The sequence below is a fragment of the Musca domestica genome, unplaced genomic scaffold (assembly GCF_030504385.1).
Source record: "Musca domestica strain aabys unplaced genomic scaffold, Musca_domestica.polishedcontigs.V.1.1 12, whole genome shotgun sequence".
Taxonomy (NCBI): domain Eukaryota; kingdom Metazoa; phylum Arthropoda; class Insecta; order Diptera; family Muscidae; genus Musca; species Musca domestica.
This window is the reverse complement of record NW_026712155.1, coordinates 6620280-6646746: the sequence shown is the minus strand read 5'-3', so window position 1 is coordinate 6646746 and position 26467 is coordinate 6620280. Positions and strand designations below refer to the sequence as shown.

Below are 26467 nucleotides of genomic sequence, written 5' to 3'. Positions count from 1 at the left end.
TGTGTGTGTGCTTGCATAAATTGTTCAAAAAGTATGAATTTAAATGGTCGGCATTTGTATGAAAATACCATCATCAGCCATTCTGAAGTCTATGGAGATTTAACGAAAATTTATGTTTTCTTTCCACATACACCCAGAATCTGAATGTAAATGTTTTAACGAACAAAATGATGTAGCGTATTCAAGTGAAAAGCAAAATCATTGAGCCATTTTAGTTAGATGAGGTAGGCCTTCTAAGACTTTCAATTACCTTTAAACCTTTCGAAAAAAAGAGGAAATATCAGCACTAAACTCCCCGTTGCACACTAGGTCAAATGACCACTTTTTCTGTGCGAAATTAATTACAACTAAAATATTGTACTATTTCAAACTAAAATGAAGGAAAGCGTTAAAGAAAGTGTAAAATCAGTAAATTAAACAAAAAATACATGACTTAGCATACATAAACCAGACTTTTCCGCCAATTTTTTAAATAGTCATAGTGATAAATGTAGGTGCTCGAGTGGTTTTAGAATACATTGTGCAATCAGTTTGATTTTTGACACAAGTTATTAACCGATTTTTTCTACCACAACTGCATTTTAAAATACCAGCAGTCATCTCCCCCTCCTCCTTAAAATTAGTCACATAATCACCATCTTGAGAAAGTAATGAGAAAAGTACTATAATTTTAGTTTCTTAATTTACTTTTGCGGCGTATTATAATAAGTCCTTTGTAAAATTATTTTCCAAAAAAAAGCTAATGTCTCATCTGCAGAAAATAAAATTGGCTTTGTATTGGTTTCAGCACATATCTTTCTTATTTTTGAGGGCCTAGTTAGGCATACTAAACTTTCTTTTAGAACGATGTTGCTGCTGCACGTACTAGTAAGTTTGTTTCGTTGTTTATTGAGTTTGAAAGCTTGAATGTTTCTTTTCTTTTTCCATATTCACTTTTGTTGCAAAATTGAGCTTTTGGGTGACCAACAGCCGAAGAATTGACTTTTGCAGTTTGCTTTTTAATTTCGAAATTAATTTTATCCGTAAGCCAAACACAGTTTTCCAATCTAAATTTGTCAGCATTCTTCCCAATTTTTTTCCATATTTTTCGTATTTTGATGTTAAAGATTTGCAGAACAAACGCGTTTTTTCTTTCCAGATTTTCATTGAATCTTCGGAAATATCGTCAGCACCAATTTTGTTCACGACAAAGTTGACAATATCTTGCTAAGCTTGTCCTTTTGTGAACATTCATGCAGTCAAACAACTTCAAACAACTCTCATTTTGTTATAGCATGGTAACCTAGAAAAAACGATTTTTCTTGAAAAGCGCTAAAAGGTGCGGTTTATAGTAAAGTAGAATCAATTAACTACATCTTAATTGAATCATTTCTATTTACTTTTTGTCTGCCGAAATTCGCCGAAATTTGTAAAGCTTACATAAACTCGTAATTTAAAATCACTCAAACAAATTTGAGGTTATGTAAATAAGTCAGCATTTATTTTTGTAAATAAACGATATCTACACTTTTTAATACCTGGAACATAAGTACTCACCAATAATTTTGTCTTCCATTTCAAAATTTCCGTCATTTATTTCAACTGGATGAAAAACAAACATTTGAAACTTTAGAAAATAATAGGCTGCGCAAACAGTCTTTCAATAACGTGTTACATGTGTAACTTTGATTGATTGCTGTCAAGCGGTGTTTGACATTTTACAAAAACAAAGTGAAGTTTATGTTATTTTGGACTATTCCCTACATGGTGGCTTCAATGATCAGTGTAAAATCGCCCTTACGAAATTCGACTTTCGCACAGAAAAAGTGGTCATTTGACCTAGTGTGCGTTGAAATAATTTCAAGCCTTATTTTTCGCAAAATGTTATCCTAATGAAAATTCATTTAAATGTTGAAAATTAAGTTGTCAGGGTTGCCATGGTGAAAACAGAGGATGTCTCAACCGATACTGCAATAGATTTCAGAAATATTCTATTAATTAACTCTTTGAAGTGTTAAATGCATGTGGTCCTCGTGATGACCTTTAACACCGACACCTTCCACAAGATAATCTCAAGGTTTTCTCTAAAAAACGTCTTCCATAATTGGACTCAAGTTCTTCTAAAATAGGGCCTCAAATTCTTCTGAAAGAGGACCTCAAGGTATCTTTTATCCCTCAAGGTCGCTATAAAACGACATCAAGGTCTTCAAACCTTCTACAACCAGACCTTAAATGCTTCTATAAGGATACTTTAAAATATTCTACACGAAGACCTAAAGTTCTCTTATACGAAGGCATGAATGTCTTCTAAAGGACCTCGTGGTTTTTTTCTTTAAGAAGAGACTAAAGAATTTTAACGAACAACTTAGTTTTCTGTAAGGAGAACTCAAAGTCTTCTATACGAAGACCTAAAAATCTTCTATAAAGAGACCTCAAAGTCTTCCATGGGAAAACCTCCAGGTCTCAAGGTCTTCTATGAAAAGACCACAAGGTCTTCTATGAGAAGACCTCTATGTCCTCTACGGGAAGACCCCCAGGTTGTCTATGAGAAGACCTCTTGGTCTTCTATACGAAGAGCTCTCGGTCTTCTATACGAAGACTTCTTGGTCTTCTATACGAAGACCTCTTGGTCTTCTATACGAAGACCTCTTGATCTTCTATACGAAGACCTCCTGGTCTTCTATACGAAGACCTCCTGGTCTTCTAAACGAAGACCTCCTGGTCTTCTAAACGAAGACCTCCTGGTCTTCTAAACGAAGACCTCCTGGTCTTCTAAACGAAGACCTCCTGGTCTTCTTTATGCAGACCTCCTGGTCTTCTATACGAAGACCTCCTGGTCTTCTAAACGAAGACCTCCTGTTCTTCTTTACGAAGACCTCCTGGTCTTCATTACGAAGACCTCCTGGTCTTCTTTACGAAGACCTCCTGGTCTTCTTTACGAAGACCTCCTGGTCTTCTTTACGAAGACCTCCTGGTCTTCTAAACGAAGACCTCCTGGTCTTCTAAACGAAGACCTCCTGGTCTTCTAAACGAAGACCTCCTGGTCTTCTAAACGAAGACCTCCTGGTCTTCTATACGAAGACCTCCTGGTCTTCTAAACGAAGACCTCCTGGTCTTCTAAACGAAGACCTCCTGGTCTTCTAAACGAATACCTCCTGGTCTTCTAAACGAAAACTTCCTGGTCTTCTAAACGAATACCTCCTGGTCTTCTAAACGAAAACCTCCTGGTCTTCTAAACGAAGACCTCCTGGTCTTCTATTCAAGAAGACCTCCTGGTCTTCTATACAAGAAGACCTCCTGGTCTTCTATACAAGAAGACCTCCTGGTCTTCTATACAAGAAGACCTCCTGGTCTTCTATACAAGAAGACCTCCTGGTCTTCTATACAAGAAGACCTTCTGGTCTTCTATACAAGAAGACCTCCAGGTCTTCTATACAAGAAGACCTCCTGGTCTTCTAAACAAGAAGACCTCCTGGTCTTCTATACGAAGACCTCCTGGTCTTTTATGAGAAGACCCCACGATAACACCTCAATATTTTCCATGAGAAGACCTCACGAGAAAACCTCAACATCTTCTATGAGAAGACCTCAAGTTTTGTAGGTCTTCTATAAGAAAACCTCAAGGTCTTCTATGGGAAGACCTCAAAGTCTTGTATGGGAAGACTTCAAGGTCTTCTATAGAAAGACCTCATGGTCTTCTATAAAAATATCTTTAGGTTTTCCATTGCTTTGGCAACCTTGTCTCTTTTTTCCTGGCCAACTGAGTAACTAAACCAACAATTTCTATGGGCAATAGCGAACGAACCTACCAACCAAATGACTTACTTGACTCCCCATGGCATTTTAACTACAATTATGAAATTTTCCCAGCATCGTTTTGAAATCTTTAACCACGAGCCAAAAACGACAAGCGAAAACCTCCCAGCATCACCACTACGACCCCTTTATGGCGTGCATTTGATTTCAACTTTGATATAAGAAACGTTCACGGCGAACACAAGCTACTTTTCTATTCAAATTTCGCCAAAAAGGTTTCTTGGTTTTTCTGTGCCTCTGTACTAAGGCTAGCAGTCGACAGACATTATTCCAAAGGAATCAGCATTAAAAGTATCAACGAATAAGCAAAGAAATCACGGCAAAGTCAAGTCAGCAGGAAAGTAGCTGCAGTTTATCCAACAGCAAAGTTCGATAGTCTGTGAACTGATGAAGTGCATGCAACTGGGCTTCCTTCCTGTCGGCTGCCATGGCAATGCTGACTGGCTGCTTAAGAAAAATGCAAAGAGAATCGGAGCAGATAGTCTGGACGTCATGACATTTCGGCTTACTGTGAGCTATTGATGCTGTGCTAGGGTTGTAAATGGGAAAAGTGATTTCCATACGGAGTGTTCCATTTGAATTAAATTTGAAACTGAATATAGGAAGAGTAATAACTCGTAATAAGAGCATATACAATTATAAGGGGTATGGTTGACTAATTTAAAAGGAGAGCAGTTTTAAAGAGGCAAATGTAATTTGTCCTCTTTCATAGTATTTAAACATGTTTATGTCTTATAAGGCTGTCCTACAAATCTTATTCAATTCAACACATTTTACCGAAATTTTATTTCAAATTTTATCATGTATTACCCCACATTGTATATTGCTTGCAAAAGAAAATCCAAACAAACTGAAGCCATGCGGCCAGTCAGTCGGCATGCCAAACAGCCAGACTAACTACCAGCCAAGCAGACATCCAGCCAGCCATCCATCCAGTCAGCCAGTAAAGTTAACAGGAAAACATTGTTTCTTTATCATCCCAATTTATTCGTTTTATTCGTCGTTTATTTCATTCACTTTATGCCTCCTCGTGTCGTTTCGTGTGGGCCGGCCCAAAACTGAAATTCTCTTCTCCTTCCAGCTCATCGAAGCACAGCAGCCAACATAGCTTTAAGCGAAAATAAAGTTTTTGTCGATGCTGTTGATGATTCCGTTGTTGCTCCGCCGCTATGCTCAAAGTTAAGTTGAAATTTAATTACTTTCGTTATTAAACTGAAATTAAAAACTTTTTGTTTTTGATAATTCCTCCCATTTAAAAGTGGAAGAAGAAGAAGACCTAAATTGTTACTTTTATGTTGTTGTTCTTCAATTTATTATTTGTTTTGTTTTTGCAACGTTGTGGAAAGGTTGTTTTTAATTTGGGGAAAATAGTGAGGTATGATTAGAGTTGTAAAAAAATTAAGATATTCTAAGTAATAGCATCTTCGTATTCGCGGGATTTCTAGAGATTGAGGAATTCCTTTTTCAATCTGCCACAAAAAGAGGATCTTCGATAAACAGAAACACTTATTTGGTATTTCAATTATCAGAAAAACGTACACAGTCCTGGGTCAGTTATGACCTCAGACCTCTTCGACTATGGAAGACCTTAAGAGGTCCTTAAGAGGTTTTCTTCGACTATAGAAGATCACAAGAGGTCTTCTACGTCTATAGAATACCTCAAGAGGTCTTCCTCAAGCGGCCTTCTTCGACTATAGAAGACCTCAAGATTTCTCAAGACTCAAGAGGTCTTTTTCGACTATAGAAGACCTCAGGAGGTTATTTTCTGCTATAGAAGATCTCGAGTGGTATTTTTCTACTTCAGAAGACCTCGAGAGCTCTTCTTCAACTATAGAAGACCTCAAGAGGTTTTCTTCGACTATAGAATACCTCAAGAGGTTTTCTTCGACTATAGAAGACCTCAAGAGGTTTTCTTCGACTATAGAAGACCTCCAGAGGTCATCTTCCGCTATAGAAGACCTCAAGATGATCATCTCCTGCTATAGAAAACCTTAAGAGGTCTTCTTCTTCTATAAAAGACCTCAAGAGGTCTTCTTCTTCTTCTTCTGTAGAAGACCTCAAGAGGTATTCTTCTACTATAGAAGACCTCAACAGGTCTTCGACTATAGAAGACCTCAACAGGTCTTCGACTATAGAAGACCTCAAGAGGTCTTCTTCGACTATAGAAGACCTCAAGATGTTTTTTTTTGTTTATAATACCTGAGTAGGCCATTCTTCCACATAAAAGATCTGAAATCTATCTTTTTATATCCTAAAAGATCTGGATAACCTCTTCAAGAAGATAGATCTTCACCTAAGAAGTCGATAGATCTTCTCTTTAAGATCGTAGCTCTTTTTCGGTCTCTAAAATGACCGGTCTCATATACAAGATCCAGAAAGGAAATCTAGATCTTCTCATAAATGATTTGAAGACTTCTCATAGAAAATCCGCAGATCATCTCTTCGAAGACCAATGAATCTTCTCTTAGTAGACATGTAAATTTTTTCCTAGAATTTTTGGAGCTCTTTCCTTAGATCTGTAGATTCTCTGTTAGAAGGTATGTATATTTTCTAGTACAATATCTGCAGTTCATCTTCTAATGAAATATCTGCAAATCTTCTCATAGGAAATCTAATGATAATTTCTTAGAAGATCGGTAGATCTTTTGGTAAAATATCAAAAGATTTATCTTCAAAAGGTCTATAAATTTCATCGTAAAAGATCTGTCGAAATCCTTCAGCCAGATTATTTTCTTTCTGATCTACGGAAAATATCTTATACATGAAATAAAATATTCTGGCTTAAAACCTTTTGCAAAGGTCCTATACTCTATAGTGGACACATGAAGATTAAAACTTCCAAACATTCCTAAAATTTTATTTCCTACCTCATATTAAGTTTTACTACAATCATGTTTGTATATTTTCCGACTTTTGTGTAGAAACGAAATGATTTCAAGCCGAAATATTGCCGGGTTTATGTTACGACGATGTGGTTAAGAACGTGATTTTATCGAAATAAAGAACAAGATTTTAATATGTATGTGGTTGTTATTTTTTATGGATTTGTTCAGACGAGCAAATACAACAAGAGCAGCAACAAAACTTTGAGAGAGGTTTTTCTGGCAAATGAATATGCAAAACTTGATATTTTGTATAAACAAGCCTACTTTTGTAAACGTCTATATGATGTTTATATAGGCTTTATTTATAGACATTGCAAAGTTTGTATTTAGAAGAAAAGTTTTGAAAATAATTACTTGAAAATTCTATCGTTAGAAGAGAATTCCGTGAGAGTATTTTCGTGAGTAGTATTTTAAGAGATTATAATTAGAAGTAGTTTAGATTTGAGTGGAGTAGTTTTGAGAGCATTAATAGTTATGTGCTTTAACTACCAAGAGGTATATCGTATATCCTCAGCTATGTCCATTTATCTATATATAGTTATATAACTGACCTGGAATCGACGCCCAGACGAAATCTTGAAACCGGAGCCGGTTTTAGTGTGTAGGAGTGAAATAAAACTGGGTTTTTGGAAATTTGTGCTTTATGAAAAGTGCTAAAAGCGTACGAAAAAGATGTACCAAAAATTGTATAATTTGCATTGGACAAACGGGATGAGCTAGAATTCTGAAATTTGAAATGAAAGTCACTGATGAAGTGCAGGATAAATGTACCAAACGGATTTCGGGAAATTCGAACTTTATAGTTACGAAAAGTTCTTAAATGGTACTAAACTTCTAAAATGGTCCCTTTTGTTGTTTGTGAACGGATAGAGCGAAAAACTTGAAACTTGGTATGAGAATCAAGATTGGAAAGTAAATTTCATATATAGAGGAGATTTTGGGAAAGTGTACTAAGTGTGTGAACTGTACAAATAATAGGATTTAAATTAGGAATAGCTTGGTTTGGGTTGAACGGAAGAAGCTTAATTTAGGAATTTTTGGTATTGGGATACTCTTTGGTGGCAGGTTGGTGATAAATAGGTGATTTTGGACATGTGTACTACAAGTGAACGAGAGGTATATTTGGTACAAATTGGTACTGCGTGAACAGATAGTGCTTGAAAATTTTGAATTTGGTATTCATGTGTAGCCTGGGCATGTGGCGGTGGTTTTGGAAATGTGCACTAAATTTCTACGAATAGTACTGAATGGTACTATGTTAGGTATTTGGTGAAGGGATGCGTCTGGGAACCTCAAATTTGATATTGATGGTATATGGGACTGAAATATGAAGGTAATTATGTACTATAATTGGTCGAAAAGTACTAAGTGGTACTAAATTGGGTTTTGGGTGAAGGGATAGACCTGGAATCCCAAAATTTGATTTTAAGGACTCTGTTGGTACGTGGGATTGAGATATGGAGTTTGTTTTGGAAATGTGTACTAGAATTTTACGAAGAGTACTAAATGGTATATAATTTGGTCTTGGTTGGAAGAGGGAAAGAGTTTAAATTTTGAAAGTTGATATTTAGCTTGGTATCTGAGGTTGAGATTTGAAGGTGGGTTTGGAAATTCGTTCTTTATTAATACGAAAAGTACTAAATTGGCTATCGTATGAACGGATGAGGCTGGAATCTCGAAATTTGATATTGATATCTCTGTTGGTACTTGGGATTGAAAAACGAAGGTGTTTTTAAAAATGTGTGCTATAATTGTACGAAAGGTAATAAAATCTGGATCTGAGATTTAGAGGTGGGTTTGGAAAAGTGTCCTATATTAATAGGAAATTAATTAAGGGTACTTAAATTGGTATTGGCTGAAGTTATATAGTGGAATCTCGAAATTTGAAAATGTGATCACTGTTGGTAAGATGTATTAAGCTTTGATTAAAAAATGTTTTGAAACTGAACAGCTTGTGGACTTTGAGTGCCAATACAGCTTTTTTCGGTCGGGCCGAACTTTTAATACACTCCATCATTTGGATGGAATATGAAAAATGTCAAAAAAAAATCATCGAAGAATACCGCTTAAATGAAAACCGGTATATGGGGGCTATACGAAGACTTGGACCTGCATAAGATATTTTTTGTCTGAACTTCATATACGAAATTATAAACAATAATGTCGCTTATATCATCAAAACACCGAATTAAGGAAGGTATCGTTGTATGTGTGCTAAACCTGGCTCTTTGAAGACCTTAACCTGCATAGACAATTTTCTCTCATAGGCTGTTGTACATATTAGGAACTTCAAATACGAAATTTGAAACAAATCCGTTTTATAATTGGAAGGTCCTGTAATATGTGAGCTATACGAAAACGTGGACTGACAAGGTCCATTCACGAACTTAACCGCCGACTTGCAAAATACACATGTGTGGAAAATATTAGCTTTCTTCCTTAATTTGTTCCAAATATAGTGTGAATGCAACACACAGACAGACGGACAAACTGGCAGATGGACATCGCTAAATGCACTTTACGCTGATCCAGAATATATATACTTTGTGTGGTCTAACATCAGTGTTTCGAGGAGTTACAAACGGAATGACAAAGTTAACATACCCTCCACAGAACTGTGGAGTTTATAAAAAGGTCCAAAAAGAACGGATTTAAAATTTTAAGGCGGACTTTTCCCTGACGAAGTAGCGGGCGTCAAATTGAAAATATTTCAAAAAATCAATTTCAGCACGATTTCTATATAGGGATATATCCCATTTTTACAGTAGAACTAATATTGGTAGAAATATTGAAATGGTATTTTTATGAGCCTCTTATCCTCAGTATCATCGATCAGTATCCTAGGTTCATATCTAACTATCCATATGGAATTATGGATATACATTTTTAAATCTATTTTCTTTGTTTATCGTTGTCTTCTGTTCAGGCCCATAAATACCAAACCGTTCTGAATTTAAGGAAACAATAAACTACAAAACCGTACCTTAGATCTCAATTCTCATGTGTAGTTGCGGTTAAGATTTAGGTACATTTTGTACTTAATTGTTTCCGTGAAATACGAACTCGAAACACGTCTTATAATCTCCCTGAATTCGTGACAAATAAGAGATTTTATGGGATATTAAAGAAGATATTAATTCCAGCAGTTCATAGCACATAAAATATTTTAAATGCTCTAAGAAGTCTCTAAATAATTCCATTGGGTCAAGGATCGCTTCCGCCTATTGTCATCTCCTTCCCACACGAAACAAAACTTTCTAATTTCTTTATTTATTTCCATTTAAATATAGTCACAATGTCTTATTAATGTTTGCCAACACTTAGACAAGACATGTTTGTTGCTTCTCCCCACCCGACCACAGCATATCCTTGAATTTTATTACTTCCTCTACCACCACTCTAAAATTGTGACCCAGTTTTAGTAAAACCATTTTTATTGCGGCCAGCCATATGATACATTTCGACAATATGGACCGAAATGAACGGATGGACGGACGGATGGAGGGATAGACCTCACGAACGGCCAGCTCCATATGCGACGCCTTGCAAATGAAATGAAAATTATTTTATGACTGCAACACACAAAACCACAAGCAACGAAGGAATTGTCCATCAGAATCCTTATGAAAACAAAAAAATCGAATAAATCCACAAAAACGCCTAAATACGACGAAATGTTGATAAGCATTTTTGCTTTTAATGGTCTTTGGCGCGTAACCTGCTGTTAAAATATTAACTTTACAGCCTCAATGAATGTAATAAATGATGACATGGCCTGGCGCAAAAATGTAGCAAGGATGACAGGGGCGGCAGGGGCAGGGGCGTATTCAAATTATATCTACAAGCTCTACCAAGATAACATCTGTTGTATATAACTCCAATTCTTTTACATAAAAACTCACCTAATTGAGATAGTAAAAATAAATCTCCCAATTCCGTATCTTCTTGCCATTGACGCCCCTGCCCAGCAAACATTGGCAATTCCGTTTATGAGTTTATAAACAAGTGGATTCCGGCATGCCATCAAAACACATTGGCACACACATTACCGACATACAAAAGACCATAATTACATTAAAAAGGTAATAAAAAATGTTATAAAAAATTAAATGAAATGAAATGAAATGGACTTAAATGAAATGAAAAAGCCATAAGTATAAAAATGTAGATATTAATGTTAACAAAGCAAAGGCAGAAAGCAGCGCCTACCTTAAAGGCAGTCCACCATCTATCCAGCCATCCAGTCATCAAACAGACATTCATTCGTTGTAAGTCATTTATACCGTAATTTCCAAGGCAATGAAATCAGCCAGGTTGTTTGATGACTGGATGACTGCCTCGCTGGATGGCCACATTATGACATGCCGCCATACCATTCATGCCACATGACATGCAGTAGTTAAATGGCAGGTCTGGTCTGTCCTGCCATTCTGCAATAATAATAAGCATTTGTAAGTTTGTAATCACGACTGTCTGTGTTTTTATTATTTTTTTTTTCACTGATTCCTAACAAAACCAAACCTTATACGAAAAGGGAGGCAAATGCGATTCAACCAACAATGTTGAAAGGAGCACCTTAAAGACAGTAAATGATTTAATATTTTAAATCCAACAAAGTCTGTGAAAGGTAAATTACAGTGGGTTTTCCATGGTTTTCTAAATTAATTTTGTAAAAAAAATAGACATTTGATCAGGATGCTCTTCATTATACATAATGTCCGGTTTTCGGTCAGATGATACTTAAAAACTTTTGTAAAAAAATCCTCGACTATAACTGGAGGCCAATTTTCGGTCAGGAGATAAATTTTCAGTCTGGAGGCCAATTTTCGGTCAGGAGGTCAATTTTTGTTCAGGAGGTCAATTTTTGGTCTGTAGGTCAATGAAATATTTTTCTATAACTATCACCAATTACAGGAAACCCTTCGTTTTATATACAGGATGAGAAGAAAAAAACTGCAAACACACTTCAGACGGCTGTCATTTTTAAGCCATTTGTCCGACAGCTATTAAAATTATTCCAGTGAAAGCTCATTATATTATTTACATTTTGATGAGAATTTTCCAGAAAAAAATTATTTGTGATGGAATTCAAGCGTGATAGTGTGATTTCTTTGTATTTGGCTGGAAAACCACAAGTGGCTATCGTTAGAGCACTCCAGCATTTAAATGTGAAAAAATGATAGCGTAGCCGACGTCAAGGAAGTGGACGGAAGAAAACAGCAACATCAGCAAAAATGGTTCGAAAAGTAAAGAAGCGACTGCGATCGAAACCCGCGTCGCAGTGGACGAAAAATAGCTCGTGAGATGAACATATCGCAATGTTCCATTCGGCAAATATTGAAATATGAACTCGGTTTAAAGCCATTGGAATCCCAAAAACTGCAAGAACTTACACCGCAACAGAAAGAAAATAGAAATCAGCAGAAATGGTTCGAAAAGTAAAGAAGCGACTTGATCGAAAGCGCGAAACTGCGACAGTGGCCGAAAAATGGCTTGTGAGGTGAACATTCGCCAAATATTGAAAAATAGGCTCTAAGCCATTGAAATTCCAAAAAGTGCAAGAACTTACACCGCAACGTAAAGAAAATAGACTCAAAAGAGCTAAAGAGTTGCTTCGCTTGGCCGAAAGTGGTGAACTGCCGAATTTGGTTTTCATTGATGAGAAAACATTCGTTGTCCAGCGGTTTGAAAACCAACAAAATGATCATGTTTACTTGCCAAAGAGGTCAGATAGAAATGTGCGCCTTCGGTTGGCCACCAGAACTCAAGCGCCGGCCATGGTGATGGTGTGGGCCAAAAATATTCTGGAGGGTATATTAAAGCCTTAGGCTCGTAAACATTTTGACCTTGGACATTTCATCAGGACCCAGCACCATCGCACTCAGAACGCGCCACCAAAGAATGGTTACAAAATGAGGTTGCTCGCTTCATTTCCAGCGCACAATGGCCACCTAAATCTCCGGATACCAATCCGTTGGACTATTATGTCTGGAGTATTTTGAAAAGCAAGCTTGGTACTAAAAATGCCAAAGTTTCGATCACCTCAAGCAGGCGTTTTGCCGGGAATGGACCGAAATACCGCAGAGCAACATTAGGGCTGACAGTTTCAATGGCCGTTTGAAGGCCATAATTCGTACCAAAGGTGACCAATTCGAACTGAAATACTTTTCAATAACTATCACCAATTACAGGAGGCCCTTCATTTTATATAATGTCCGTTTTTCGGTCAGATGATACTTAAATAACTTTTGTTAAAAAAATCCTCGACTATCGGTCAGAAGGTCAATTTTTAGTCTGGAGGTCAATTTTCGGTCAGGAGGTCAATTTTCGGTCTGTATGTCCATAAAATACGTTTCTATAACCAACGCCAATTACGTTCAGGAGGTCCTTTAAACGGATTCTTAATAAATCCTCGATTCACGATTATCCACTATTTTCGTTCTGCGAAGATTATTTCTTGACCTTAGGAAAATTTATTCAATTTTAATTTTAATTTGATTAGATTATAGTACTTAAGGAAAATAAAATGGCTATTCTCGTTGTGGATTCTTTTTCACTGCGCTGTGCTGGTATTAGCTACTGCAGCGAATTCTTCAGCTGGTTTTGTACGTCGATTCATTGAACTCCACACAGTCTCCTAAACAGTAATCTCAGGGGAAACATCATAGCCCACATATTGATGTTCTATTTGTTGATCCTCCGATTTTTGGATTTGCATATAGTGCCGAGTTAAAGGTTATAAATGTTATGATTGTGCTCCAAGAATTCTTGTAATTTAAACCATTTCGGAAAAAATTTTAACACCTCAAAGTTTCCACAAGCAAACTTCGGCCTTCTCAGCGATCATTTATTGATAGCTCTTCAAGAATAAAAAACCCTTCCACAATTATTACTACTAGACCCTAATTTAGGGTAATTCTCTGACTCAAAATTGGCACCCCATAAACATGGACTTATTGACGAATATGGACGATAACAAAATTCCATTAAATTTGAATCCTGCTGTTTTATGACAAGCCATGTAAATGCTCCGTCAATTACATTGCCATTAACCCACTGTGAATTGCTGGAAAAAAATTAAATCATTGTCGTCATCACACAATCACCATCATCATCATAACCATTGACATTGTCGTCATGTCCATGACCAACCCACATTTCAAAATGCTTGAAAACACGTTTGCCCCGGTCGGTTCAGTTGTACGCATGAAAAAAAAATTCGAAAAAAAAGAACACAGAAGAAAAGAGGGAATAAATAAAATTTAGAAACTTAGGGTGCCACCAGGGCTTTGGCAAACGAAAAGACGACAACGGCGATGTTAAATCACAGTGTTACAATTTAGGGTTCATTACAAGAAGCAGGAAGGAGAGAAATATGTTTGGTATGAAAAATACCGCCGACTACGAACTAAAGTTGGCCCCTTTTTGTGCTTTTTTTTGAATTGGCAGGAATATGTTACTTGGAGAAACATATAGATATCCTATTGTTGAATTAAGAAAACATGACTTTTTTCAATAATCCACGATGTTTGATCCGGAAGTCCTGAACTAATTTTCTTCATAAGTCCACGATTTTCTCCCGGTTGTTTCTTGAGAAATTCGCGATTTTCGCCCAGGAGAGGTCATTGACTGAATTTTCAAAAAATTAAAAAAATATTTTAAAAATCCAGGATAATTGGTTACGAGGTCCTTGACAAATGTTCTTGAAACGTCAACTAGATATTTTTGATTATTACATTCTTGAAAAAATCATTAAAAATCCGCGATTTTCGATGTGAAGAAGCTTGAAACTATTTTTAAAAAATTCACAATTTTCAGTCAGAAGATCCCATGATTTTGGAGATGTACACCATTTTCAGTTAGGAAGACCTTAAAAAATTTTTTTTATGAATCCACTATTTTCTCTCGGCAGGCCCTTAAACAATTCGTCCTTGACTGAATTTTCAAAATATTAAAAATTTTAATTTAAAATTCCAGGATAATTGTTAAGGACCTCCTAACAAATGTTCTTGAAAAATCGACCAGATTTTATCCTTACAGCTATAAAAAAGTCTTTAAAAGTCTATGATTTTCGATCTGAAGAAGCTTGAGAACAATTTTTAAAAAATTCCACAATTTTCAGTTCCTGCTGTGATATTTGGGCAGGAGGTTCTTGAGAAGTTTTTTTTTTTTTTAAATATACATCATTTTCGGTTAGGAAGACCTTGAGAAAATATATTTTGTTCAGGTTGTCCTTGTGTTATTGAGAAATCCCTCCTCCAGATCGAAGGTTATAAATTTTTTTATATAAATTTTTCAAAACCTATTCTTTATAATCGAGGATTTCGTTCAAAAGTCCTGGAAAAAGAAAAAATGATTTGCGGATATAGGGTCCTTGAGATTGTTTAATACTACCATTTTAGGTAGATTGGTTCTTGGCTTTTTTATCCACGATCTCCGGCCGAAAGTCCTTGAATTTTAAAACCTCAAATTTTGGGTCAGGTGTTTAAAAACTTTTCTAAAAAATAAAAAATCCAGGAAGATGTATGAACTCCCTGACCTTTCACAAAATATTTTATTTATGCTTTATATAGCACCGAAGTCATTGGCATTTTTCCTTAAAAAATTCTAGAATTATCATACAGGAAGTTTAGAAAATCATCAAATCCTTCTGATTCTGATATTTCTCCATTCTCCATAATCATTACCCCTTGTTTTTTTTTTCTCTAAAGAAATCCTTTTAAAATGTAAGTTTTAGGACACTGTCCTTTATTGAGTGTTCACAAGAGAGTTGATAACAATAACAAGAAGGCCGTTGCCGTCATCAAGCTCAAATGTCGTTGGCAATGACTAAAACGCCACACACACATACAGGCGCACACACACACTCCAAAAGATATTCTCAAGCAGTTCCTCTACGACCATTTTAAGAAGGCGTATGGTTTTTGAATTTTTGATATTCTAGACAATTTACTCAATTTCTTCTTAAGCCCATCGGACATCACAACCAGCCATCCATATCACATTCAATAAGCCATTCCGGCAATGACACTACAACAAGCTGACTAACTTGCCCTCGACATCATCATCATCATCGTCGTCGTCATCGTAAAAAGAACATTGAGCAGTCAACGAGAACATTAACAAAACGAAACGTATGGACGGACGGACAGACAGAAATTGGTTGGATAGATGGACGACTGGACGGTGGATGGACGAATGGATGGATGGACGCATAAGTGAATGAAAGCTTAGAATTTGTTTTCATTGGAGTCCAACTATAGTTGGCAAAGACAGGACAGACATGCGATGGCATCACAAGTAGGTTCTTGGGCCACATTGGCTTTTGTATGGGACATAGGGAATGTGTGTGTTTATCCACACACATAATTACATTGAAACTCTCCGGGGGTAAACTAATGCGTCAAGTCACAAACAGCATGAAACTGCAGCTCTTTGGCAGGCCAAAGAAAAATTATGTATAAAAAATAAAATGTGACGTCTGAGCCCCTTCTGGTGTTACGCGTGTTCATGTTCATGAAGCGGCGGTATCATTTTTAGTGTTCTCCCTCCTCCTCCTCTTTGTCCTTTTGCGCCACATTCTCATCATTCGATATTTTTGTTGGTTTCTTTTTTCGAATTGCCTTGTTAAGATAGTATGTGCCATCAGCTTATTCAATGTCAAATTGGGACATGGCTATCTTGGAGATATCCGATATTGCTTATAAGAAATATGTTTGTTTGTTTAGGAGGGGTCACTGGTAGATACAATTGAATGATTGTAATTTTTGCAATTGACCTTTAACTCATTGTAACACATGGCAACGTACCTTATTAAAATAGTTATGAATTATTCTATGATCCGATCGATCTTTTTATTTGAAAAATTTTGATCGTTTTTGTATCTTGATGTGATATAAAGATATGAAAAAAATATTGATGCCTTGACTCACAATTTATTAGATTTTTCATTATTCATGAGTGAACCTCAGGGCCAAGGGGAGTCCCCTGGGCCTGTATGGGGAAATCCCGCGGGCCCATGTGAGACTCAGTTCGTCTATATGAACTCTATGGCACTCTCCACTTCTGTAAATGCTCCGTGGCCAACTAAGGAATCCCTCGCCTCCAGCTCGTCTAAATAGACTCTCTGGGCTCAAGCTCCTATATATGGACTTCCTGACCTCCAGCTCGTCTATATGGACTCCCTGACCTCCAGCTCGTCTATATAAACTCTCTGACCTCCAGCTCGTCTATATAGATTTCCTGACCTCCAGCTCGTCTATATGGACTGCCTGACCTCCAGCTCGCCTATATAGACTCCCTGACCTCCAGCTCACCTATATAGACTCACTGACCTCCAGCTCGTCTATATAGTCTCCCTGACATCCAGCTCGTCTATATAAACTCTCTGGTCACTAGCTTGTCTGTATGGACTCCCTAGCCTCAAGTTCGTATGTATAAACTACCTGACCTCCAGTTCGTTTTAATGAACTTACTGGCATCCACCTGATCGATATGGGCTTCCTGGCCTTTAAATTGTCTATTTGGACTCCCTGACCTCCAGCTCGTCTAGCCGGACTCAAGCTCGTTTATATGGACTCCCTAGCCTCTAGTACGACAAATGGGTTCACAGGCCTCCAGCTGGTCTTAATGAGGTTGCTGGCCTACATCTGAACGATATGGTTTTCGCGGCCCTTCCGCTTTTCTATTAGGACTTCCCGGCATTTAACCGTCTATAAGAACACCCTGACCTCCAGTTCATCTATATCGACTCCCTGAGCTCCAGCTCGCCTATAAGGACACACCATCCTCCAGCTCGATATATATACTCCTGTATACAGACTCCCCGCCATCAAGCTCGTATATATGAACAATTTGGGCTTCAGTTCTTCTCCTCCAGCTCGTCTCTATGGCCTGCTTGGCCTCCAGCCCTTCTATATGGACTTTATTTTTTATCATCTAACCTATTTTGCAAATCCTCAGATCATTCCACTCTTGCTATGACATTGTTCACACATTACAATGTGCGGTTGATAGGTTGGCTAGGTATGTGCTTTTTTATGATAACAAACAAAACCTCTATTGAATACAGTTGAATCCATTGAAAAGGAGCTGGGAATAAGGGCCACAAGGATTGGAGGGGATTTATGGGAAAAACAGAACAAAACAAGAATAGGAAGAAGAAGAAGAACAAGGCAAAAACTGCTGCGGCATGCATTATAAGTGGAAATAACAATAATAATCGTACCCCGTTCAAGAGGCGTTATGGTTGTTTATTCAATGACATAAATGCACTTCAGGCACATACCGGCAATAATACAACGACCGACAACGACGACTGCGTCAACAAAAACAACAACGACTAAGTACTACGACCAACGGCAGTGGTACTGGCAGTTTTTCCAGACAATACAATTGTTTGCCCCTTCTTCTTCTATTTCGATATTCAGACACAACAATATGACGTCGTAATCCGTATCCTCTTCTACTTATCGTCGACGAGAAATGCAGGAGCAAGAACAGTAATGCAATCTAATGTTCATTTCAAGTGCCAGGTTCGTCCCGCTTTTATGCGGCGTAAGGATGTTGTATTTGAAGTTTAAAAAAGGGAGATAAACAAGAACATTTTTATGTGAGAATTCCGAAAATGTATTAGAATTAAAAAGATTAACCGCTGGATGGACCCCACCATTGATTTTCAGAAAACTCATAGGTAGGAAAAGTGTAAAACTTCATTCTGTAATCAATTAAAAATAATGTGTTATGCCTTCAAAAATGCATAGCAATCAAAACACGTGACCTTCCTGACCAAGTAATGAGTAAAGTCGACAAAGAGTGGGTGCGTACGGTAACAATAGTGGGTGTTTCAGGCTCTATTTCGGCAAACGAAGAGAAACAAGTTAAAAAGCAGTCAGTCCGGCCGTTCCGAACTTTGAATACTCTCCGCAATTTGGAACGAATTTTGAAAGTTTCAAATAAATAAAAAAATAGAATCCGTTAAAAAAAATTAAAATCTTAGAAATACAGAACATAGGGAGTTACCATTATTTTGGGGTCTATACGGAGACGTAGACCTGCAAAGGCAATTTTCTTTCACAGGTTATAGTACCCATCGCAAACGTACATTATGAAATTCGAATCGATTCCGGAGAATAATGTAGCTAAAATCATGAAAATAACGAATATAGGGAATCACCGTTATATTGGGGTCTATACGGAGACCTGGACCTGCAAAGCCAATTTTCTGTCATAGGCTGTAGTGCAAAGTGCAAATACGAAATTTGAAACAATTCCGGTGAATAATTTCACTAAAATCATCTAAATACCGAATATAGGGAGTTACCGATATTTTGGGGCTATAAGACCTGGACCTGTATAGACAATTTTTTGTCGAAGACTGTACTACCTAATGGTATCTTCAAATACGAAATGTGATACAATTCCGGTAATTAATGTTTAAAAAATTACCAAAATACCGAATATAGGGAGATACCGTTATATGGGGGCAATACGAAGACCTGGACCTGCACAGACAATTATCTGTCATAGGCTTTAGTACCCATTAAGAACTCCAAAACGAAATTTGAAACAATGCCGGTAAATAATGTCACTTAAATCTTCAAAATACCGAATATCGGGAGATACCGTTATATTGGGGCTATACGAAAACATGGACCTGCACAGACAATTTTCTTTCATCCATTTCGAACTTTAAATACCAAATCTAGAACAAAACCGATGAATAATATCGCTAAAATCATCAAAATACCGAATATCGGAAGGTACCGTTATATCGGAGCTATACGAAGACCTGGACCTGCATAGACAATTTTTTGTCACAGCCTGAAGCATCCATTACGAACTTCAAATACGACATCTCAAACAATTTCGGTGAGTATTGTACCTAAAATCGTCAAAATACCGAATATAGGGAGATACCGATATTTTGGGGCTATACGAAGACTGGACCTGTATAGACAATTTTTGGTCGAAGACTGTAGTATCTACTGGTATCTTCAAATACGAAATGTGATACAATTCCGGTAATTAATGTTTAAAAAATTACCAAAATACCGAATATAGGGAGTTACCGATATATGGAGGCTATACGAATACCTGGACCTGCACAGACAATTTTCTGTCATAGGCTGTAATTTCCATTTCGAACTTCAAATACCAAACTTAAAACAAATCCGATGAATAATGTCGCTAAATCATCAAAATACCAAATATCAGGAGGTACCGTTATATGCGTTCTATACGAAAGCGTGGACCTGCACAGGCTGTAATATCCATTTCGAACTTCAAATGCCAAATTTAAAACAAATCCGATGAATAATGTCGCTATAATCATCAAAATACCGAATATCGGGAGGTACCGTTATATGGCGGCTATACCGAAACGTGGACCTACATGGCCCATTTTCAATACCAAAAGATATAATATACTTTTGAGTACAATTTTACCAATCTACTTAATTTCGTTCGGAAGCTAGAGTGATTTCCATAGACGTACGGACATCGCTAAATCGACATAGAATTTTATGCTGATCAAGAATATTTATACTTTGTGGGGTCTAAAATGTATATTTCTAAATGTATATTGGAATGACAAACTTAATATACCATCGATACTATGGTGGATGGTATAAAAATTCACGTTTAAAAAAAATATTCCGGTTTTCATATGAAATCCATTTTTAGCATAATTCCGGTTCCTTTATGGTTAACCCTAATTATAACTTTTTCATCAGCATTCATTCCTGTTCATTAAAAAACAAAACTTTAGGTATTGTTAAAATTTCTAATTCACAGAAATAATTATTTTTGAAATAAAAGGAAACCCTTAAAATAAAACAAAAGTACAACTTAAACACTATGCCTTAAAATTTAATCCCCTGCATCCTTGCCTTGTGCTATATACACACGAGAACACACACAAGTATGTTTATCTTTAATTTTCCTCCGTTAATGGTCGACGGACCGGAATGAACAACAAAATGAAATTTAACTTTGGAAAAATATAAATTTTAATATTTGCTCTGGGCATTAAATGTTACGAACTTAAATGTTTTGTATGGCCAAAGGATTTCCATTTCAATATACCTCCCCTCCCTCCCTGCCCCTTGTATTGTTCGAAGGTACGGCTAATAGCAGCAGCATCCAAATTGTTGGGACGTTTGTTCGTTCGTAGCTTCGTTTGTTCATTGCCAAACCCAATGAACACACACGTCTTTGGATTTTCCATGCAATCGTTGTACGTTTCCATTGTTATGACTTGTCCTATTTTTTCTGCTGCTTCTGCTGTTGCTATTGTTGTTGTTGTTGTTGCTGTATTATGTTGCTGTTTTGTTAAATCGCCCATCATCTTTTTCCACTTAAACCTAAATAAATAATACTCGGTTGGAGTAATTTTGAACACGTTCTTGCCTGGCATCATATGGAATTGTTTACTTAAATTGTATGTCTGTCTGTCCGTCCGTCCCTCGGCTTGGTTGTCTTCTAAGTATTGGCAGCATTGTGACTGCCTGCTAGGATGTTGTCTTGCTTAGATGCTCGGTTGGTTGGCTGTTTGGTGGGCTGGCTGGCTGTCTATCTCTCCATCTATGCCCTGCTAAAGGAAAAAGGTCTACTATTATTATTGTCTCTCTGTCTGTTTTCCCTTCGTCCGTCCGTCCGTCCGCCTGAAAGTGTTTCCAGTATCTTTACATAAAGGCAACAGCTTGCATGGTGTAATCACAATTAAAGCGATTCATTATTATACACGACGTTCTTGATTCTGGCACAGTCAGCCGCCATCCTCATCTTTGCCAGCAGCATCAGCAGCACTAGTGTTTGTTGTGCGCCCCGTCGGAGAACAATCAACCCTTAATACCCAATTAAGTATTTTATTTTATTTAGCTCTCCGTCATCTAAGTATTCACATATTGTTGTTGTTTTTGTTGTTGTTTTTGTTGTTGCTGCGGCTGTTGTTGTAGAGTTCTCAAATAGCCAGCCACCCATCCCAACAGAAAATAATCCCTTCCTTTTATCGTCATTTTATTTTATTTCGTTTTTTTTTTTCTCTGAATTCCATTCATCCTTAGCAAATGGCTTGGGTAGGGGATCGTTAAATAATGAATTTTGAATTTTATTGAACAAGTCCGTCTGTCGTCGTCCATTCGCCTATCTTTCTACTTTATCTTCTATTTAATGAAGAATGGACAACTGTTTCGCTAATTGTTTTCGGCACGTTGGCGGCAAGAGATGACATTTTTAGTTTAATTGGTCCCATTTTTTTCTAAAAGTGTAGGAATTATTAAGATTATTTTTTTCTATTCTTTATCCAATTGCTGGTAGTATTTATGGTCCATTGAAAGGGACAATTCATCCTTCAACAAAAGAAAGATGGACAGAAAAAAATCTATTTTTCTCGGAAAAAAATTTACTCGCCATAAAATAAAACACAAAAGAAACAAGTAAAAAATCAGCTAAGTTCGGCCGGACCAAACGCGATTTTTTTTGTCATAGGCCTTTTACGAACTTAAAATACGAAATTTGAAATAATCTCAATATCTCAATTTGTTCTAAACAAAGCGTGACTGCTACAGACGGATAGACACACAGACAGACGGAAGTCGCTAAATCGGCTTAGAATTTTACCCTGATCAGATTTTAGAATAAGTTTAGATTCGTTCGAGTTGGTCACCTTTGACACGAATTATGGCATTCAAACGGCCAATAAAACCGTCACATGCGGCCCGAATGTTGCTCTGCGGTATTTTGGCCCATTCTCGGCGAAGCGCTTGCTTGAGGTGATCAACACTTTAGTATTTTTTAGTGCCAACCTTGCTTTCCAAAATACGCCAGACACAATAGTCCTACGGATTGGTATCCGGAGATTTTGGTGGCCATTGTGCGCTGGAAATGAAGCGAGGAACCTTATTTTGTAACCATTCTTGGGTGGCGCGTGCTGAGTGCGATGGTGCTGAGTCCTGTTGGAATGTCCAAGGTCTGCGGCCAAAATGTTAGCGTGCCCAAGGCTTTAATACAACCTCACGATAATATTCGGCATTTATTCTGATGCCACGGTCGATTAATGTGAGCGGAGAGTGACTATCGGCTGTTTTGGCGGCCCACACCATCACCATGGACGGCGCTTGAGTTCTAGTGGGCAACCGAAGGTGCACATTTTCATCTGACCTCTTTGGCAAGTAAACACGATCATTTTGTTTGTTTACAAACTTCTGGACAACGAATGTTTTCTCATTGGAGAAATCCAAATTCTGAAGTTCACCACTTTCGACCAAGCGAAGCAACTCTTTAGCTCTTTTGAGTCTATTTTTTTCTGTTGCGGTGTAAGTTCTTGCACTTTTTGGAATTTCAATGGCTTAACCCCGAGCTCATTTTTCAATATTTGTCGAATGGAATATTGCGAAATTTTCAGCTCTCGATCCATCTTTCTGCCACTTCGACGCGTGTTTCGATCAAGTCTCTTCTTTACTTTTCGAACCATTTCTGCTGATGTTGCTGTTTTCTTCCGTCCACTTCCTTGACGACGGCTACGCTACCAGTATCACGGTAAAGAGCGATGGTACGAGACACAATAGATTTATTCACATTTAAATGCTGGAGTGCTTTTTGTAGTTTTCCAGCCAAATATTTTTAAAAATCACACTATCCCGCTTGAATTCCATCACGAATAACTTTTTTCTGGAAAATTCTCAACAAAATGCTTTTGTACGCTTATAAACAATAAAATTAGCTATCACTGGAACAATTTTAACAGCTGTCGGACGAGTGGCTTAGAAATGACAGCAGTCTGAAGTTGGTTGCAGTTTTTTTATCTCACCCTGTATATTCTGGAAGATGATGTTGACAAAATGTGGTCGGTTTGAGTAGGTAAAGCGTAGCGTTCACATAGCAGTCGAATGCTGTTTGAATAATTGCTGTGTTTAGTTTCACAACATTGTGGGACTCAATAAGTTTCCATGTTAGTAATGGAAATATTTTTTTAAAACTAAAATCCACTTTTTAGAATATTATTTCATTAATGCAAACGTGAATTCCAATGAAATTAACATTGGTCCAAATACCACGTACATTATTCACTTCGTGTATTATAAGATGATGTGCATCATTCACATTACAGGGGGTCATCACAAACAGATTTAAATCACCCAATCTCTTACCAACCAATCGTACACCCAAACGCCTTCGGATATGTGTGTGCGTGTGCTAAGGACAATATGTAAGCATGGGTGCGCTTATGATGTCAATCCAGTCTCTGCCTGTCGTCGTCAGTGACGCACAAAAACTGTCATAATTTTGTTGAAAACAATGAACTCAGAGAAATGGAATCCTCTTATTGACATTTACAACAATAACAATGAAGACAGTCACAACACAAAGGACTAGCTAAATTTTGCACAGGCAGAGGGGCGAAAGAGAAGAAGGGAAACTATTGACAGGCCAAAGGACTTTTGAAAATGTTCTCATATTATTTTAGGCGTCTGCATGTGAAATATGATCTAGCCAATATCAAACATAATTATTATTGTATTATAGAGATGTTGTTATATTATTATCCCGTCACCATGAGAAGAAGACTTCTTCTGCTTTGGTTTTATTAAAGATAAACTGATACAATATTCAACCAAAATTAAAACAAATGATGATTTAGTAAAGTTCGTATCGCATGTTAACTATAAATAATATATTTTCATTCGAAGAACAATCTCTCCCCATGGCAGCAAGTAAAAATTCTAACCTTAATAAATAACTTTCCAGACATAATGTATTATTTATCACTCAACAGCCCGAAATTAATCTTAAAAACTTTTCTCCTAAAATATTCTTTAAAAGTTTTCATACAATTAATGTACACACATTCATAGCTATATTGGCAGCTATTAAACATTGTTCAAGTGTCTTGTAACGTGCACACAGCCATTGGCCCGCACACTTTGCTGAACCCACAAACAAACAAACAAATACCGTTCCTACACGTTACATTTCTAAATTATTCTAATCAAATATTTACAACCCACACCTGGAGGCCGCCATTGGGCTCACTCACCCCTTTTCAACAATGTCTGTTGCTGGCGTAATGGAAAATTGACGAGTGTGTTATCCTTGATGTAGTATGCATACATTGTATGTGTGTCGGTGTGCGTGCAAGTGCTGCTGTGTGAATCAAAGGGGAATCCTCTTAAATCAGTCATGATAAAATTTCATTTTAACGCCAATCGACAATTTTTCATAAATTGAAGCGTGACGTTGAGCCTTCGTTACTTAAATGAAATTAGAATGGAGTCCTGGAAATAACAGCATTCTATTGCACGCATATCATGGCCAAAAGGCAATTCAATATCTTACGTGAAAAAGGGTGTGATGGATGGATAGCTGGATGTATGTACGAAACAATATCGTATCCTATCTCATATGCCATACGTGTGTGTCTGATAGCAGAATATCACCCCATGAAAAACGCAAGTTCTCGGCTATTTTTAACTTCCTCTACATTCTCCATTAGAACGATAGACCCTTTTAATCCAATTTAGTCCTCATAGCAATGTGACATGTTTTTAAAGCCATGCGGCGGCACAGCTAGACTTCCATTGTTACAGGAATGTTTTTGGCATGCGAAAGAAATTTGAGATTTGTTTGTTGATTATTTTTCATCGTTGTATGTAGTTGGATGCCCGTGGAGGAGGAATAGATTTTCAATAAATGAAAAGATTTGGCAATAAAAAGCGTATGTGTAAAGTGGAACTTCGTGAAAGGTTTAAATAAAAATCATTTCATATTGATAGACATTCGATATTGAAATGGGTTGAAATATTAACATGTGAGAGGTATTGAATTAATAACAGCAATCACTTGTCGTGAGAGATAAACTGTAGGTGGAGTTGAGTTTTAATGTAATTCCAATGGGATTTTATTTTTTAATTATTGAAGGTTTACAAGTTTATATACCCTCTACCTAACGTAGGAGGAAATAAAAGAAAAAAATAAGGGCCAACTCGCAAAACGACCTGGAAATGTTATTATTTCTTTAGGGCTCGTTAGCATCTTTTTCTTGGGAAAATCCATATTTCCCGAGTTATGGTAGCTCATTTTGGGATTAATTGGAAAACACTTATTTGAGTCCATGTATAAATCTTCGCCAAATCTATATTGTATGGGATCTAGATACATACAAATATTTCATCATGGTTTCTACAGAAAACTCTGGCAGTCCTCTCTATATGTTCCCTATAGTTTCACATTGTTTTAAGGACCACCTAGACAATCAATGTGAAGCGCTAGCTCTGGCAGTCCTCTCTATATGTTCCTTATAGATTCACATTGTTCTAAGGACCACCTAGGCAATCAATGTGAAGCGCTAGATCACTATATTTTATTTGAATATATCGGACTTCAAGTCGTGGAGGTTCCTGATTATGATGCCAAATTACAGTACATACATTTTGAAGGAAACTTCGTGGCATAGGCGGCGTTTAACTATGCAGGTTTTGTTACATTCTTGAAAAAGGCTTCTCTTTTTTAAAGGTTATTATCCCCCGTACCTGCTGTAGAATTTCCTTACGAAAAAACTTGTACTAGAGATTCATAGAAGTATATGTGGTAAAATTCCTCAAAATATCTTCCACCAGGCCCTAAACTTAAGATGTTCCAGTAATTCAAGATTTTTACTGGAAAATTTGTGTTAGTATTTGATAAAATGATAAAATTTCCACTTACCTTGATTTGTATATTCAACGCCAATCTGCAAAATCTAGATAATTCACATTCACTGACCCATCGGATAATTGTCTATTATGCTC

The 26467-nt window shown here is 37.0% G+C and overlaps 1 protein-coding gene across 1 annotated transcript in view; it reads right to left on the bottom strand.

Annotated features, from left to right (window-relative positions):
- Positions 1-26467, bottom strand: part of LOC101893045 (centrosomal and chromosomal factor) — a 266728-nt gene extending 240261 nt beyond the window's left edge. The window contains exon 1 of the mRNA XM_005190644.4: positions 26385-26467. The gene's annotated coding sequence lies outside the window, so the exon portion shown is untranslated. The remainder of the gene's footprint in view (positions 1-26384) is intronic.